The sequence below is a fragment of the Dermacentor albipictus genome, chromosome 2, assembly GCF_038994185.2.
Source record: "Dermacentor albipictus isolate Rhodes 1998 colony chromosome 2, USDA_Dalb.pri_finalv2, whole genome shotgun sequence".
Classification (NCBI taxonomy): Eukaryota; Metazoa; Arthropoda; class Arachnida; order Ixodida; family Ixodidae; genus Dermacentor; species Dermacentor albipictus.
Genome location: NC_091822.1, coordinates 30,597,067 through 30,613,885, shown reverse-complemented (window position 1 = coordinate 30,613,885; position 16,819 = coordinate 30,597,067). Strand labels below are relative to the sequence as shown.

Below are 16,819 nucleotides of genomic sequence, written 5' to 3'. Positions count from 1 at the left end.
CTGACTGCCCGGTGTTTATGGTGCTTCGACTTCCTTCGTTATATATACACACACGCGCAAGCACTGTGTGAGTCTCACTCTCCCTCCTCGTCCTGCGCGTTTTTATGCGCACGAGCATCGAGTGGCACTCTTCTTTCTTGCGCAGTACTTCCAGTTCACCTCCTTGGACGACCGGAGACGTAATTCAAAATAGATCGGAAAAGAATAGGGAAAAAAAAGTAAAGCCAGTTCCACGCAGTGAAAGCTGTCAAAACGGTACACCCGGTGGGCGTTTTCTCAAGTTTGAACTCGCGTTTCGCACGATTTTTGTGAGAATCTGTTGTCTCGTTGTGATCGTTTTGCTAGATTAGATCTTCGGTTCCGGATTGCGCACACTCTTCATTTGCGAGAGGTTGATCAAACCACAGTCTGTGACGCACGTTGCAGCTGTAGCCGCACTCACGGTCCAGGAATTCTCTCGTGAACCGTCCGTCGGCACCCTCAGGAACATCTGCGTCGACGTCTCCTCCTACCCTGGAAGTTAAGGGTTAGCTTGCCTCTGCTGGAGCTTGGTTTGGATATGGCCTTTGCTTGAAAGCGGCAGTTGGCTTGCGCTTCTCGCTCTCGAAGCTCGGGACTTGCGCGACGTCGACGCTGCCGCTCTCGTGCGAGCTCCCGCTCCGCTCGGGGCGAAAGGGCGGCGAAGCACCTGCTCCTATAGCCCCCTCTCCCCCGGCGCGCGCTCTGCCTCCCCCCCTCCGCGTGACACTGGACAACGGACGGCGAAGGCTCGACTTAGAAGAGCTCCGCTGTTAAAAAAATAGTTCAGTACAAAATTCATGCGTTTCATGATATATATATATATATATATATATATATATATATATATATATATATATATATATCAAAGCAGAAGTTCAGTTACAAGTTGTTACTGAAATGGCTGCAATAATTAGAATTGATGAGAAATAACTGATTACCGCACACCAAAGCACAGAATTGTAGACGTTAGAGACCCGCCACGTGAGCACGACTTTGGCGAAAATCCTAGAAACCGGGAAGTGGAAAGACGAAGTAATGGCGTCACTAATGACCTCACACGCAAGAAGATGGCGTGATATTTAACTTGCTAATTAATGGAAAACAGTTGCCTGGCATAGCCTGAACATCTGCCTAGCAGAGCGGATGTGACGTCACTCCCTCCTCTCTCGCTCCTATTCCGACGCCTACCTGCTCGCTCGCTCGCGTACACGCTCGTTATATGCTCTGACGTGAGCACCGGAGAGGGTGCGTGAGGTGTGCTTCCTCAACACCTCCTGGGAGTTGGCTTCCTCCTAGACCTCCCTCGTTCCTCGCCCGCATATCGTGCCAGAGGAAAGGCGTTCACTCGCGTAAGCTATAGAACACCACCGCCGAGGTGCGACTGCCTCTGAGAGAGACATAAAGCAAAGATTACGGTCGGCTACCATTTTTATTTGTGCGCTTGTAACGGGGCGCACGAGCCCGCCACATGGACCCGCGGCCCAACACCGTTTACGTCGCCTTCATATTGAATGTAAACCCATCGAAGATCATGTTACATGTAAATACCAAGCCCACTTTTGTCAGGTTATTTTTTTGTTGTTGTTGTTGCTGCGCTCTCTCTTGAGGCCTTTCACTTTCTCATCTCTTCCCTCCATGCAGAGCTGCACGTAGCCGACTTTACCCACGCCGGTAGAAATACCTGACCGTTATTTCTGGCTTTGGGTTTATATAGCAGCCTTAAGTGGAATATGTTATTAATCTATTAGTACGCGGCAACACCCGAAATTCGAAGACGAGTGCAATGTTTAGAAAATTTGCTGCGTGGTTTATTAGAACAATGGTATTGCAGCTGGATGTAGGGGGTCGTACTACGGCTATTCGGGCCTACCCGATATGACACGGAAATGAAAGACGTGGCGCTCATGTACGTGAGTGCAGTTCATCCGGCCGCTTCAGATATGTTCACACGAAATGGCGAACCCGTGTCTCTTTTCCAACGTGTCCGTTGGCCGCCTCTGACAGGTGCTGTCGGCGAAGGAGCACTTGCCAAGTTTCGCAGCGGCGGCACGGTGGACGACGAGACCTCGCCGCGCTCTGCTCCGTCCGTGGCCCACGGCTCAGTCGTCGAGGCTCTCCCCGCCTCCTGTTTTGCCAAACAGCGTGGAAGGGCGCACACCGTCCACCATCGTGTGTTCAGAGCGAACGCGGCGTCGTGAAAACGGGGGTTTCGCCGAGAGCGATTGCCTTCCGCGCCGCTCTCGCGCACTTGAGAAGAATGCTTCGAATAAACGGCTCTCGCGTGTTCGGTCGTCGGGACAAAACGTATCCGCGAGCCCGGGCACTTGGCCTTTGTTTGTTCGGTTTGACCGCGCGGACATCAGCCACCGGTGGAAGCGAGCTGTTCGATTCTGGGTACGTTGAAGGGGCTTCAGAACGGGCTGTTGTTGTCCTAGCGAAACATATCGCGTGACGCATATGCCAGTAATCTCGTATGAATGCGTACATTTCGTGTAAGTATATATCCTCGTGTGATCGTATGAGAGTATTCAGTATATGTTCCACGTGTGTCATACGAGATCTTCTGAGGGATACATATCCTCGGTGCACGTCTCGTTCTGTCAGGATTGGGGGCTCAATCCCATCGTCCGTGGTCCTTTACCAAGATTGGAGTACGGCATGAATTCGGAGGCAGCTGGCCCATGCCGTCGTCCAACTTATTTACGCTGAGATCGTTGATGAAGTGAAGAACTGCTTCTCATCGAGAACGAGGAAAAGGGGTTTATTTACAGAAATTAACTCAGTCTAACATGACTGCTTGAGAGAAGAGTAACAGTCCAACATGACTGCATGAGAGAAGTGTCTCAGTCTAACATGACTGCTCCAGAGAAGTGACTCAGTCTAACATGACTGCTCAAGAGAAGTGTCCTCAGCATTCGCACAACCACAGTTTTTATACACTCGATCCGCCGGTCATACGACGCGGCGACTGTTCGTTTACTCATCACCAACTCGCAGCTGCTCTGAAGATCAGTTTACGTACACAAAGGCAACCGCGCTCTGATGCCCGACGACGGCGTTGGCGGGGTGCCGTTCCGGGAACTATCGGTGCCGCTCGAGGGTCGCTCGTTGTTCTGCGCCACTCCGAAGCGTGAGAAGCACAAAAATACGTCGTTCCCGCGGCAGCTTGTCCATGCGTGTCAAATCAGCTCCGCGTTGGGGAACTCCGGAAACATTGTTCAAACACCGAACTCGTTCCGCCACAATGTCGATGGGGCGGGTGGAAGGCGGCGGATTCCAGCACAAAGGCCGCTTCTTCGAACGCCTCCCCGCTGCAGCGACGGAGAGGGGGAGGTGCGCGTCGTGTCGCCCTGTCGTAACTGTGTGGCAATCTTGTTTCGCAGCTCGCCATTCTTGACAGTTCCCGTTGCGCTATATATTCATCTGGTTCTCCTCTGTGTTCTCTTTCTGATAGAAAATGCGCTGACATTTCTGGATCACGTATCGCAGCGCTCAGTATACCGGAGCGACCAGCGGTTTGATAGCAGCCATCGCAGCAGCTTCGGTTCCCCTGGGCCGAAGCTGCTATATATGGCGCTCGCAGATTCCCGCTTTGCATGTCCGTATACGGTAACGCCATCGCACCGACTGTAAAAAGAAACCTCGAGACGACGGGACTTTCCCTAAATGCAGAAAGCATACGTTTGCACAACCTGCTGGAGAAGTTGCAAACGTCTGTAAGGCAGCTGGGTGGTTTGCGGGAAATTGTGAAGATCGACGAAATATGGATCCCGTCGCACGTGATCACGGGGAGAGCCCCGCGTGAAAACGCGTGATCGCAGGGAAAGGGCTCCGTGTGCACCATCCACAGGGGAGGTGATTTCGACTGCGTGTCAGGCACGTAAATTATCTGCGCCAGTACACTGCGGGGGCCGCCAATGAGCTTTGCAGGGACGAAAAAAAAAAAAGAAATTGACAACAACCTTTGACTATGTTTTTTGTTGTTGTTGTTGTGCTAAATTATTTAACAGCATACATATTCGCGGAGTAAATTCGTCCACCTCCGCAGCACGTGAATGGTGTTTTTCCTAAGCAAAGTTTCTTGCATTTTGGTGTTGGTTGCCATTGTGCTATCTATTTCAACATCCCCAACTTAGGTGATGCCTTTAATGATTTAGTAAACGCGGTGATCACGATCACTGTAAACAGGAGACACTTCGAGCTGAAGTATCTTACAGATTACATGCCGCAGACTTCCGTTGGGGCGCAGTCGGTTAAGCTGCAGTATACGCTGAACAACGCGCGACTGTTCTGTTGATCATCATAGATCAAATGGAATCCTCCCGAGACTGGTCGCTATGCGGTTTGCCTTTCCGCCTAGACTAAACCTCTTCCCCAGCAATCAACGCCTGCAACTCGACGCAACGAGGCCCGGGGCGTCCCTCCGAGATTGCGCTCGTGCGGTCTCGGAGGCCGCAAACGTTGCCGCGTAGATATATGCGCGAACGCCCGCAGTCGTGCCTGCAACGCTACCGTGACTTCATATATATCTCAGCGCGCCTATCTCGGAGGCTATAGACAGTAACTACGCGCGTAGCCGCCGTGTTCAACGGCGTTCGCTCGAAGGCGCGTGTTTGTGCGAGATAAAGCAAATGGCGCGCAGGAAATTAACTGCACCAAATAACCCGAGGATGCTAATAACGCCGAAATTAATAAAAAAAAAAAACCGACGGGTTTTTGTATTGGCCGATGGAAAAGCTGGTTCTCCAAGTCCCTTTATGCAATTTACCCTCCTCGGAGGATCCTCACGTGGTTGCACGTTCTCTTTCTGATGTGCGGAGGAGGGCCCGGTAGTGGAGGCGCGTCTACGCGTCTGCCGCTTGGCGAGAGCCAATTGCGCTGCTGCCCCGTGGCTGCGGCGTCCGTGAATGCTAGCTGTGGCCACGCCCAGAGGTACACACGAAAAACGAGGCCGCGCAGTTGGACTCTGCAGCTGTGCTGGCAGTGCAGCTGCGGCGCGTGTAATATGTTGCTCTACAGATCCGGCGAGATTGCGCCGCGCACCCGCCGCAGTTACCGCAGCTGTGCTCGCTGTGCTGTACGTGTGCTTGCTGCAGGAAAACTGACGCCACGGGGTGGAGGAGGCATAATTAACTCTCACTCTCATTTCTCACATTTTTGTTTTTCAATAGGCATGCTTTGCAAGAAACGTAAAGAAAAGCAGTGGGCTCTGTGGTATACTCACTATTTGTAAATGAGGATACTTTTCGAATACTATACTCGAATACTTGAGAACGTCAACTGCGCCCGAATAAGCATAATTCGATTCGCTTCTAGCGGAGCATATGTATTCGATTCGGTCTAAATATATATATATATATATATATATATATATATATATATATATATATATATATATATATATATATATATATATATATATCACTATTCGCACAACCGTAAAAATGTTTACAGGACCTGTCCTCGTCGCGTGTTTCTTGGTCTCCCGTTATGCGCTGGTCGTGATAACCTCGCCCAGAGCCACACCTTGCTACTATTGCACGTCGGTCGTCTCGTGTGGACAGAAAATGTGCGGTCACGAAGGTGTCGCACCCGGGGAGGGGATCGTGTCAAATTGGCTCCACTCTCCAAAGCGGTCGAGTGACATTTGAAATTACGGCATTGGAGAGATTGGGCAAGCTGTGAAGAACGCAACAGCGTGACGTCAGCTGAAAGAAAACTTTGTTTTAGAAAGATTGAGATGTATGCATTGAAACATAAGCGGAGCAATTTGGTCAGCAACTTCGATCATATACCAAAGGCAGTAGGGTAACTGTGCATTAAAATGCACAGTACCCAGGACAGCCACGTAACCGCGATTCGACGTATCTGCACGGCGGCAAAGGTGAAACAGAGTCAAACTAGAGAAAGTCAGAAAGTAGCAGTATAGGAGAAGGAACAGTCCATATCATAAGAGATGGCGCGGATATTGTATTCAAAAAGCTTGCGAACCTGTATGCACAATGTGAACTGTACCAGAAACTTGGAATAACGCCATCGTAACGTAATTTATTGGAAAGGACACGTTAGAAAATGAACTACGGGCCTATTCTCTTCTTCTGGCATCCTACATAGTGTTCGCTAAGGGGGTGACAAATCGAATTGGAGAAACAGAAAACTGAGTTTAATAGACTAATGTAACAGGCTGGCTTTACAAAGCGGTATTGAACGATGCGTCACGTCCGTGTGGCCTGTAAGGTAAATGAGAAATGTACGCAGTGTGACCGTCCTCTCCATATGCCTTTCGTAGATTACGAAAAGGCCTTGACTCATTATAGCAGTCAGAGGCATTGCGTAAACAAGGAGCAGAGGAAGCATACGTGAATATTTGTGGTAACTGGAAACCTTAGCAAGAAAAGCGGGAAAGTATCAGCCAGGCTGTCGGGACATCAAGGAGACATTTGTGCGGTGGTATTGAGTGCATGGAGGTTGCCAGGTTCATATTCCAATGGCTCCGGACAGGCCGCCATTGGAATATGAACCTGGCAACGTTTAACGCTAGAACGTTATCTAGTGAAGCGAGTCTAGCAGTGCTATTGGAGGAATTAGAGGGCAGTAAATGGGATATAATAGGGCTCAGTGAAGTTAGGAGGCCAAAAGAAGCATATACAGTGCTAAAAAGCGGGCACGTCCTGTGCTACCGAGGCTTAGCGGAGAGAAGGGAACTAGGAGTCGAATTCCTGATTAATAAGAATATAGCTGGTAACATACAGGAACTCTATAGCATTAACGAGAGGGTGGCAGGTCTTGTTGTGAAACTTAATAAGAAGTACAAAATAAAGATTGTACATGTCTACGCCCCTACATCCAGTCATGATGACCAGGAAGTCGAAAGCTTCTATGAAGACGTGGAATCGGCCATGGGTAGAGTGAAAACCAAATACACTATACTAATGGGCGACTTTAATGCCAAGGTAGGCAAGAAGCAGGCTGGAGACAAAGCAGTGGGGGAATATGGCATAGGCACTAGGAATAACAGGGGAGAGTTATTAGTAGAGTTTGCGGAACAGAATAATATGAGGATAATGAATACCTTCTTCCGCAAGCGGGATAGCCGAAAGTGGACGTGGAGGAGCCCGAACGGCGAGACTAGAAATGAAATAGACCTCATACTCTGCGCTAACCCTGGCATCATACAAGATGTGGACGTGCTCGGCAAGGTGCGCTGCAGTGACCACAGGATGGTAAGAACTCGAATTAGCCTAGACCTGAGAAGGGAACGGAAGAAACTGGTACATAAGAAGCCGATCAATGAATTAGCGGTAAGAGGGAAATTAGAGGAATTCCAGATCAAGCTACAGAACAGGTACTCGGCTTTAACTCAGGAAGAGGAAGTTAGTGTTGAAGCAATGAACGACAATCTTGTGGGCATCATTAAGGAGTGTGGAATGGAAGTCGGTGGCAACTCCATTAGGCAGGATACCAGTAAACTATCACAGGAGACGAAAGATCTGATAAAGAAACGCCAATGTATGAAAGCCTCTAACCCTACAGCTAGAATAGAACTGGCAGAACTTTCGAAGTTAATCAACAAGCGTAAGACAGCTGACATCAGGAAGTATAATATGGATAGAATTGAACATGCTCTCAGGAACGGAGGAAGCCTAAAAACAGTGAAGAAGAAACTAGGAATTGGCAAGAATCAGACGTATGCGTTAAGAGACAAAGCCAGCAATATCATAACTAATATGGATGAGATAGTTCAAGTGGCTGAGGAGTTCTATAGAGATTTATACAGTACCAGTGGCACCCACGACGATAATGGAAGAGAAAATAGTCTAGAGGAATTCGAAATCCCAAAGGTAACGCCGGAAGAAGTAAAGAAAGCCTTAGGAGATATGCAAAGGGGGAAGGCAGCTGGGGAGGATCAGGTAACAGCAGATTTGTTGAAGGATGGTGGGCAGATTGTTCTAGAGAAACTGGCCACCCTGTATACGCAATGCCTCATGACCTCGAGCGTACCGGAATCTTGGAAGAACGCTAACATTATCCTAATCCATAAGAAACGGGACGCCCAAGACTTGAAAAATTATAGACCGATCAGCTTACTGTCCGTTGCCTACAAACTATTCACTAAGGTAATCGCAAATAGAACCAGGAACACCTTAGACTTCTGTCAAGCAAAGGACCAGGCAGGATTCCGTAAAAGCTACTCAACAATAGATCATATTCATACTATCAATCAGGTGATAGAGAAATGTGCGGAATATAACCAACCCTTATACACAGCTTTCATTGATTACGAGAAAGCGTTTGATTCTGTCGAAACCTCAGCAGTCATGGAGGCATTACGGAATCAGGGTGTAGACGAGCCGTATGTAAAAATACTGAAAGATATCTATAGCGGCTCCACAGCCACCATAGTCCTCCATAAAGAAAGCAACAAAATCCCAATAAAGAAAGGCGTCAGACAGGGAGATACGATCTCTCCAATGCTATTCACCGCGTGTTTACAGGAGGTATTCAGAGACCTGGATTTGGAAGAAATGGGGATAAAAGTTAATGGAGACTCCCTTAGTAACTTGCGATTCGCTGATGATAATATTGCCTTGCTTAGTAACTCAGGAGACCAATTGCAATGCATGCTCACTGACCTGGAGAGGCAAAGCAGAAGAGTGGGTTTAAAAATTAATCTGCAGAAAACTAAAGTAATGTTTAACAGTCTCGGAAGAGAACAGCAATTTACAATAGGCAGCGAGGCACTGGAAGTAGTAAGGGAATACATCTACTTAGGGCAGGTAGTGTCGGCAGATCCGGATCATGAGACAGAAATAATCAGAAGAATAAGAATGGGCTGGGGTGCGTTTGGCAGGCATTCTCAGATCATGAAGAGCAGGTTGCCATTATCCCTCAAGAGGAAAGTGTATAATAGCTGTGTTTACCAGTACTCACCTACGGGGCAGAAACCTGGAGGCTTACGAAAAGGGTTCTACTCAAATTGAGGACGACGCAACGAGCTATGGAAAGAAGAATGATAGGTGTAACGTTAAGGGATAAGAATAGAGCAGATTGGGTGAGGGAACAAACGCGAGTTAATGACATCCTAATTGAAATCAAGAAAAAGAAATGGGCATGGGCAGGACATGTAATGAGGAGGGAGGATAACCGATGGTCATTAAGGGCTACGGACTGGATCCCAAGGGAAGGGAAGCGTAGCAGGCGGCGGCAGAAAGTTAGGTGGGCGGATGAGATAAAGAAGTTTGCAGGGACGGCAAGGCCACAATTAGTACATGACCGGGGTGGTTGGAGAAGTATGGGAGAGGCCTTTGCCCTGCAGTGGGCGTAACCAGGCTGATGATGATGATGATGATTGAGTGCATGCTTGATATAAATATTCAAGTTGTTAAACTGGGAAAGATGGCGCGAGGATCTATGAGAAATATACGAGTAGTGTGCATTTTACATTTGTACGTTGTAAGAAGGCTGCGAAGTCACGACAGAGCTTTCGCTGTAAATGTACTTACACTCGATCGCTCGATCGGACGTCTCCTTTCAGCCGTGTGCTTTGGAACCTTCTTCTGAATAGATACCATATGCGTGCGTTTGTTCACGAATAAATGAAGTTGAATTTAATTTGAAAACGTAAGCTTTCCAGGTGTCGGAGCATCCGTTGCTGCAGGCAAATTCGACACACACAGGCCCTTCCGACGCTCTCTGTGTGCGCTGCACCCAACTATAAGCTCTGCCTCGCTCGGCTGCCGATCCGTTAGTCTGCCGGGCTGGCAACATCGCGGCGCTCCGGCGGCGGTGATTAAAAACGCTCGCTGCAAAGAGCCTCGATTTCTCTTTTTCTTTTGTTTTTGTTTTCCGGTCGCCCCGCCGCGGCGGCCGGTTTTCGTTGCTCGCCCTCCCGCTGTTCCGTACACCGCGCGCCGCGAGGAATTCCAGGAAGTGAATGTCGCTGGTAATTCGCTAGAGGACGCGATGTTTCTTTCTTTCCCCCTCCTCTTCGTTCCCAATGCCCGCGAGCACGTTCCGAGTGCGGGGAAGTGCTGTCTCGAGGTGACGCCAAGAAGGACGGGCCGCGTCGCAGGAAGCGGCGGCGCGTGCTCTTGCGTAACCTAGCGTGCGTTGTGCGTATGTGCCCGCTACACGCGCCGCGGACTTCTTATCGATGGCTGTAATCGCTCCACGGCGTGTCCGCGCCGTCAGGGATGCGTTGCGGGCGCGTCGTTTAAAATTTATGTCCGCAGATGGGGATCCCCGATTGCAGGCCGGCAGTGTAAATACGCGCTGCGAGTGTGCGTGCGGGCTTCCTTTATCTTAATCTTCCCAAAGGGCTTGGCTTCTATAAATCTTTGCGAGCTTCTGCTACTCTCCGCATCGCGTCGCTGCGGTTCCATTAGGAGTATCGTACGCCTCAAAATCCTCCTCGGCGTGGGAGGAGGAGGCACCCTAATCGGGAGCGCTTTGCGACTGCTTGCTGCTGGCCTTCCTTCTCCCTTCCAACACCGTCTTTCTCAAGCACCGAATGGTCAATGGGGTATTTATTTATTTATTTATTTATTTATTTATTTATTTATGCGTTAACATTCTTAGGCACTCCATGCACTTTCCCTGGGCCAATTATCTATCTGGCTATCTATGTGCCTACCAGTGTCACTGGGTTGTCCGTGGTCGGATGGGTAGCACACTGGGTACATGGGCACTGGGTGCTGAGGGTACATGGCTCGAAATTAACCGTTGGATCCACCAGCTTGGGACACTGAGTGTGTGGTAATGTGCGCACACATGTGCGGTCGGTCTTCAGCGAACCTCGTTCACGCCGCCCACATGGGTCACTGTAAAATGCAGGACTGAGCAGGTACCGCTGTTCCAAGAAACTCTTCGACGCCGACATCGAGTATACGTGGCACTTGGTCTGTGCAGGTCTACAATGAGCCTCTTTGATGCTCGGTCGCGTCACTGCGCATGCGCAGGTAGGTGTTGTGTACCGCTCTTCGGTGAACGCAGTTGACGCCAACTTGGGTAACCAGGTATGTGCAGTGACGAAAAGCATCCCTTAGATTTGTCCGCTGCTGTAATCGGACCCACGTCGCGAAGCTTCCTCAAGGACTTCAAGTCGACGCTTCAAAAACTAGCCTGCGCCGCACATAGCCCGTGTACATGTGTCGATATTCAGTGAACGCCTTTCACGCCGACGCTTCGGCGAGCTGCGTATGTGCCGCTCTTCAACGAACCTCTCGCCAACTTGGGTCGTTGGGTACTGTACGTGCCATTGAGTGTGCGGCAAGCGAGGGAACGATTCTCGGCGTTTGCAGGCACCGCCGTGCTGCACGTCTCGGGGGTCACCCGCGGACTTCACGGAAGTGCCACTGGATGGCGCAGCGTGCAAGGTTGATCCAAATAGGTTGCGCAGCTTCGGGCGAAAAGCAGTTCAGAAGAAACTGCCACCGGCATCAGCATGGGTGATTGTGGGAGCAGCCATTGAAGCGCGACTACGTGAGGAGGGAACAAACATTGGGAAAGAAAAAAACAATGCGTCCTCATAATAAAGCGAGACTCAGTTTGATTCATTCATCCAAAATAAGATTCCCTATCAATGTTATATACGCGTAGCGAGAACAAAAAAGACAGCTCTGTTTTACTATTTCATCGTCGTTAAATACCTTTTTTTTTTCAGCGCCCACCAAAAGCCACTATCACTTTCAATGCAATGCATCTCCCGAAGCGTTGGGAAAGGACCGGTCGTCAAGTTCACCTGTTGCAATACGCCTCCCTCCCACGTTGTGTTGTTTTGCTTGTCAGCGTTTCTATGAATTTGGTGGCGCGGGTAGTTTCATCGTTTCTTAGCCTGTTCAGTCGAAAACAGTGAGTTGCGACCGCCAGATAATTGTTTGCTTTAGCTGTTTTCGTGCGGCTGCGCTGGCCGACTGGCTTGGCGCCCGACGATGCGACCAGCACTCTACACCCAAAGCTTTCGTCGGCCGCCAAAGAAAGTTCGTTCTGTGCAGGGGTACGATTTCGACACCCATACGGCTCACCTTTTGCTGCATCGCTTTCCGCGCTGAAAGCTCGAAACGCCCATCGAATTGAATTGCGGGGTATTTGGAAATACAGCTGTAATGGCAGGCCACCAAAACAAATTTCGTGGTTTTGAGAACAAAATGACGTCACATCTGTTAACTAATATGACGTCACATTATTTTTTTTTTCTTCCGTCGGGACCGTTCTCTCGTCACACAGATGGTGCCTCATGAACCGCCGTGTTTTGAATGTGTGGGCTTCGCTACGCGGTATGTAGCGTGTCCAGAGAGAAGCGCGAGAGAGGAGCCTGGTTGCCGCATTTCTCAGCGTTCGCACGCAGCGGCGCGCCATGCATTTCGATAAGCCACGCGCAGGCTTCGCGGCGGCGGCGCCAGGAGGCGCCGACTGTTCTTAAAGGAGAGCGCGAAAGAGGAATCGCGCTGTAGCACTCGCCTAATATGTAACTTGTTAATTGTGGGGTTTTGCGTGCGAAACCGCGGTATGATTGATTACAAGGCATTCCGTAGTAGGGCCACTCCGGCTTAATTTCGACCACCGGAGGTCCGTTAGCGTGCACCTTTTGCGCGGTACACAGGGGCTGTCGCATCCAGCCGCTATCCTAATGCGGCTGCCGAGGCCGATATTCAAACCCGTGCATTAAAACAAAACACGACACCCGGGTCGGTGTCGTGTTTTAACGCACTGGCATTAAGGAAACCGTGTCGCAGAAAATGCGGCGTCAGACGTCGCATCAGCGAAAATATTTCGAACCACACAAACCCAGGTTCATGTGACGCAAGGAATTCACTCAACTGTTTGAATTTGTCAAGCTAAAATACGCGGAAAAAGCTTAAAGTACCACTTACACACAACCTACATATATGATAGCTCTCGGTTATTAATTTGAATACACGAGAAAACACAATTATGTTACGCGAAAACTCAAACAAACCCCTTTTCCAGCGTTTCCGCAATGCATAGACCGGATACGGCGTCCGCCATTAGCCCACCACGGCTCTTAAATATCTTGGGAGTCCCCGGAGCAGCGCGTCCGCTTCCTTCAAAGACTTCCAGATGGCGCTCGCCTTCACCGCAAGTTAGTTACTGTATATTTCACGGTAAACACCATGCACATATACAATATATACACAGGACAAAGCTTGTTATATTTTTAAAGGGAAGGAGGTAGCCAATAGGCACCAAAGGAATTTATTAACTTGTATTTATTGTGGTGCCCTGATCAAGCAAAGGCGCTGCAAAATTAGTAGAAGGAGTAAAAGAGTAATAATAAGAAATGCAATCATCGTACCTTGCCGGTGAAGCAGCGCACTGACACGGTGAAGACTCACAAGACGATACTCGCTGCTTCACTCGCGTGTCAGTGCGCAGCTTCACCAGCAAGGTGTGATGATCGGTCACCAACTAGGCCAACTTTCCACATTACTAAGAAATACAATGGTCATTTTTCCCAGTAAAACTAATTATATAATGCAAAAACTGAAACGAAAAAAAAAAGCAGAGGGCAGAGTGAGTTCCGAGGGGTACTAAGAACTGATCGTGGAAGAAGAGAAAAAGACAAAAACTATTCGCTATAAAAATCAATGTAGAAAAAAATATGAAATAATAATAATAATAATAATAATAATAATAATAATAATAATAATATGGCAAAATAAGAACGAAAATACAAACAAAAACAAGGTACAGTAATGTGGATGGGTCGCGGTCCGCTTCCCCAATGGAGTATAGTGGCCATTCTTTCAGCATCGCCCACGTATTCGGTTGCCATATGCGGTGATAATGTTATTGGAGGTATTATTTAGTTCCTCTAACTCATGGACAAAGAAACGAGACGTTTTCCCATGTGTTCAATTATGCCGTGCTAAATTGCTTTGAATCGTCTGGATAAAATATGACTCTTCGTTTCCGTTCACGAGAAGAGCGGAAGTCTGACTGGAGAAGGGTGACACGTATTTTGTGCAATGAATGGACTGGCAGACTGAGCTATATATATATATATATATATATATATATATATATATATATATATATATATATATATATATATATATATATATATATATATATATATATATATATATATATATATATATATGTATGTGTAATAATATATATGTATATATATGTATATTTTATATGTATATATAAAATCACACATGCACACACACAAAAGAGCAGAACCTGGCTGTTATATTTTTAATTGAGAAATACCCTCTTATCGCAGAAGCTTAACGAGTTTAGAGTTTTGAAAGAATGCGTCGCTAGTTTTTTGTGTATGTGGGCGTAATTGCTGGGTTCTGGCTTGCCGAGCCTCCCCGTGCGGTGGTATACATGCTTGGCAAAGCTCGTTTCGATTGCACACGTGGAGCTACGCGTTAGCAGGTCTACCAGGACGAGGTTTAGCAGCGATTGGTTGCCTATAGTTGTAAGCGAAGTGAAAGAAAGGAAATTACCGCCGACAATGCTGTGTCCGTGGCTGCATCTCTTCACACCTGAACGGCGGTCGGAAGTGTATAAATATATATAGCGTGGCGAGAGAGCGGAGAGACAAGGACGACGGGTTACTGCGTGGGCAACGGACAGTGTGATAAAAAGAAAACTAACTAAATAAATGAATAGTTGGCGGTGTACCGCTTCGATATCCGTGCTACAGAGCGCAAATGCGTCGGTGTGTCAGACGTCGATCAATATTGTGTTGAAATGTATCCGTCACCCTCCGCTGCAACGTCTTCTAAATGTGGCTGTCCTTTGGCCGCGAGAGCTTTTAAGTTCGTTTGTTTATTACATCTTGTTCTAGTTCTTTTTTTTTTCTTTTTGGCGCGCTGCAATATTGCTGTTTACACGCCGGGCTTTGGCAGTTGGCCCGCAATTGCAAAAGGAGCGGCGTTATTTCTGCACTTGAACCCCAAGTGGTTCGGTTATGTGACTTGTATACACTGTATGCACGTAGTACATGCACCGTGGGTACATGTGTATACATACACATTGGCGCCCCGTTTAGGCGGGAATTCTCTATCGCTCTCTCCCTCTGGCAGTGGGCGCTTGCACCGCGCGCGCTCGTGTGTTTGTATGCGGCGCCCTGTTTATCCGCGGGCTTCGCTCGAGTGCCGAGACGGCGCACGTTCGTTCCATCTTTCGGTGCGCCCGAATCGGCCAGCCAGTACACGCACTGCGCGTGGCTGCGTATACAGTCCTCCGTAGATTGCGCGCCATAAGCAACGGTCCTCGAATCGTGTTACCAGCGCAAAATTAAGCGTGACTCTGCGTTTGTGCTGTCGGCACCTTTTCTGCGTTGCGCTTATTATTTATTTGTTCTTTTTTTCTTTCACTGCACAGTACGTGCGCGCGGCCCCGGTTTAAGAAACACTTTGCCGATTAAGTGGCAGCACAAGCGATCTGTGGATTTGTGTGACGACGTATTAGTCGGTCTTATTTCTTTATTTACCTATTCATTGCTTACCGCATTGTACAACATGTAAAACAGTTTCCTCAATTTGCCGCGTCGTCTTATCTAGGTTTCCCACTGCCCCCGAACTCCACCGACACTGCTGACCGCCTTTCAGGTGCCGGCTGATGTATACTCAGAGCTAGACGGTCACAGTGCGATCAGTAGTAAGTTGTTTACTTCTTTTTCTCGTTTTATTTAAATGGACACTGGAGGAAGTTGAGCTAAATGGAGATTGTGCTTGTTCAATACCGAATTTGTCATCCGCAGCGAGCGCAGAGCGCGCGAGAAAATTACGAAAACGGAAAATTCGAGTGACGCCACCCATGTGGGACTCTGGCGCGTACCTCTGGATAGAGGGGCAGGTCACGCAGCGACCAACCCGGCCTTTTTCACTGCGGGTGGTTCAAATGGACGAGCAGTGACGGGACCTTGGGTGGCACTTTTCTACGCAACGAAGCCCGGTATTGTTTGCCGACATAATGTTTCGCGCGAAGGCACAGTCACGAAGAGGAGACGCAGAACACGTCACAGGCGCTGTCACACGGAAATAGCTCGTAAACGTCCATACGAATATTCTATCGATCTAACTCGGCCCAATACGTTTCTCTAGGGTCCCTTCAAAAAATAAACGACCAAATGCCGCGACTTGACCTTTTTGCTGGTAACGGGAATCAAGAGTCCACCGAACAGATAGCTCAGCGATTCCCCTCCGGTACGGTTCCGGCGTGCATCTGCTTAGCGTTATTGCGTGCAGTCTCCCCCGCCGTTGTCTCTAGACGCGTCGATAGAGTTACTGTATATGCTACCACAGGTAGCATATACAGTATATACAGTAGTAGGTAGTATGTACAGTTACTGTATATATATGCTACCTGCGGTAGCATATACAGTAACTCTACGCGCCGATTGCGCGGCATGCCACCTGTTGCCCGCTGACGACTGAACTCGCAAGCCGTGTGGCCGCTGTTGAATGCGCTGTTTGTACCAGCGCTACTTCTCCGTCCTTGTTTGTTTCATTTGGTAGTCGAAACCTTTCTGGCAGTTTCGCCGTCACTGATCTAGCCCATAGCAGTGTGGCTTCGGCGACGCCAGGACCGCGCGGATTTCGGCGCACGGCCGCTGTGTATCGTCTTTGCTGCTGTGGTGAGATACATTGTTGGCACGTACGTGGCCCCGTGCAGACAAAGTGCGACAGGAAATAGGGGCCGAAAAATATGCACGAAATAAGTTGCGAGCGACTGACGTGATTGAGATTGCGGTACCTCTGGTTTTTCTTTTTTCCCTGCAATCGAGTTGTTCTTGTATCGAGTTGTAAACCGCTCG

General features: G+C 48.7%; 1 protein-coding gene across 3 annotated transcripts in view; it reads left to right on the top strand.

Annotated features, from left to right (window-relative positions):
- The window catches only part of LOC135897748 (unconventional myosin-XVIIIa-like), a 364,913-nt gene that overhangs the window by 30,886 nt on the left and 317,208 nt on the right, over positions 1-16,819 (top strand). Inside the window, exon 1 of one of the 3 annotated variants that reach the window (XM_065426464.2) lies at positions 15,644-15,660. The exons of the other annotated variants lie outside the window; for them this stretch is intronic. The gene's annotated coding sequence lies outside the window, so the exon portion shown is untranslated. Of the gene's footprint in view, positions 1-15,643; positions 15,661-16,819 lie in introns of those variants that run through there. 3 annotated transcript variants of the gene reach the window in all.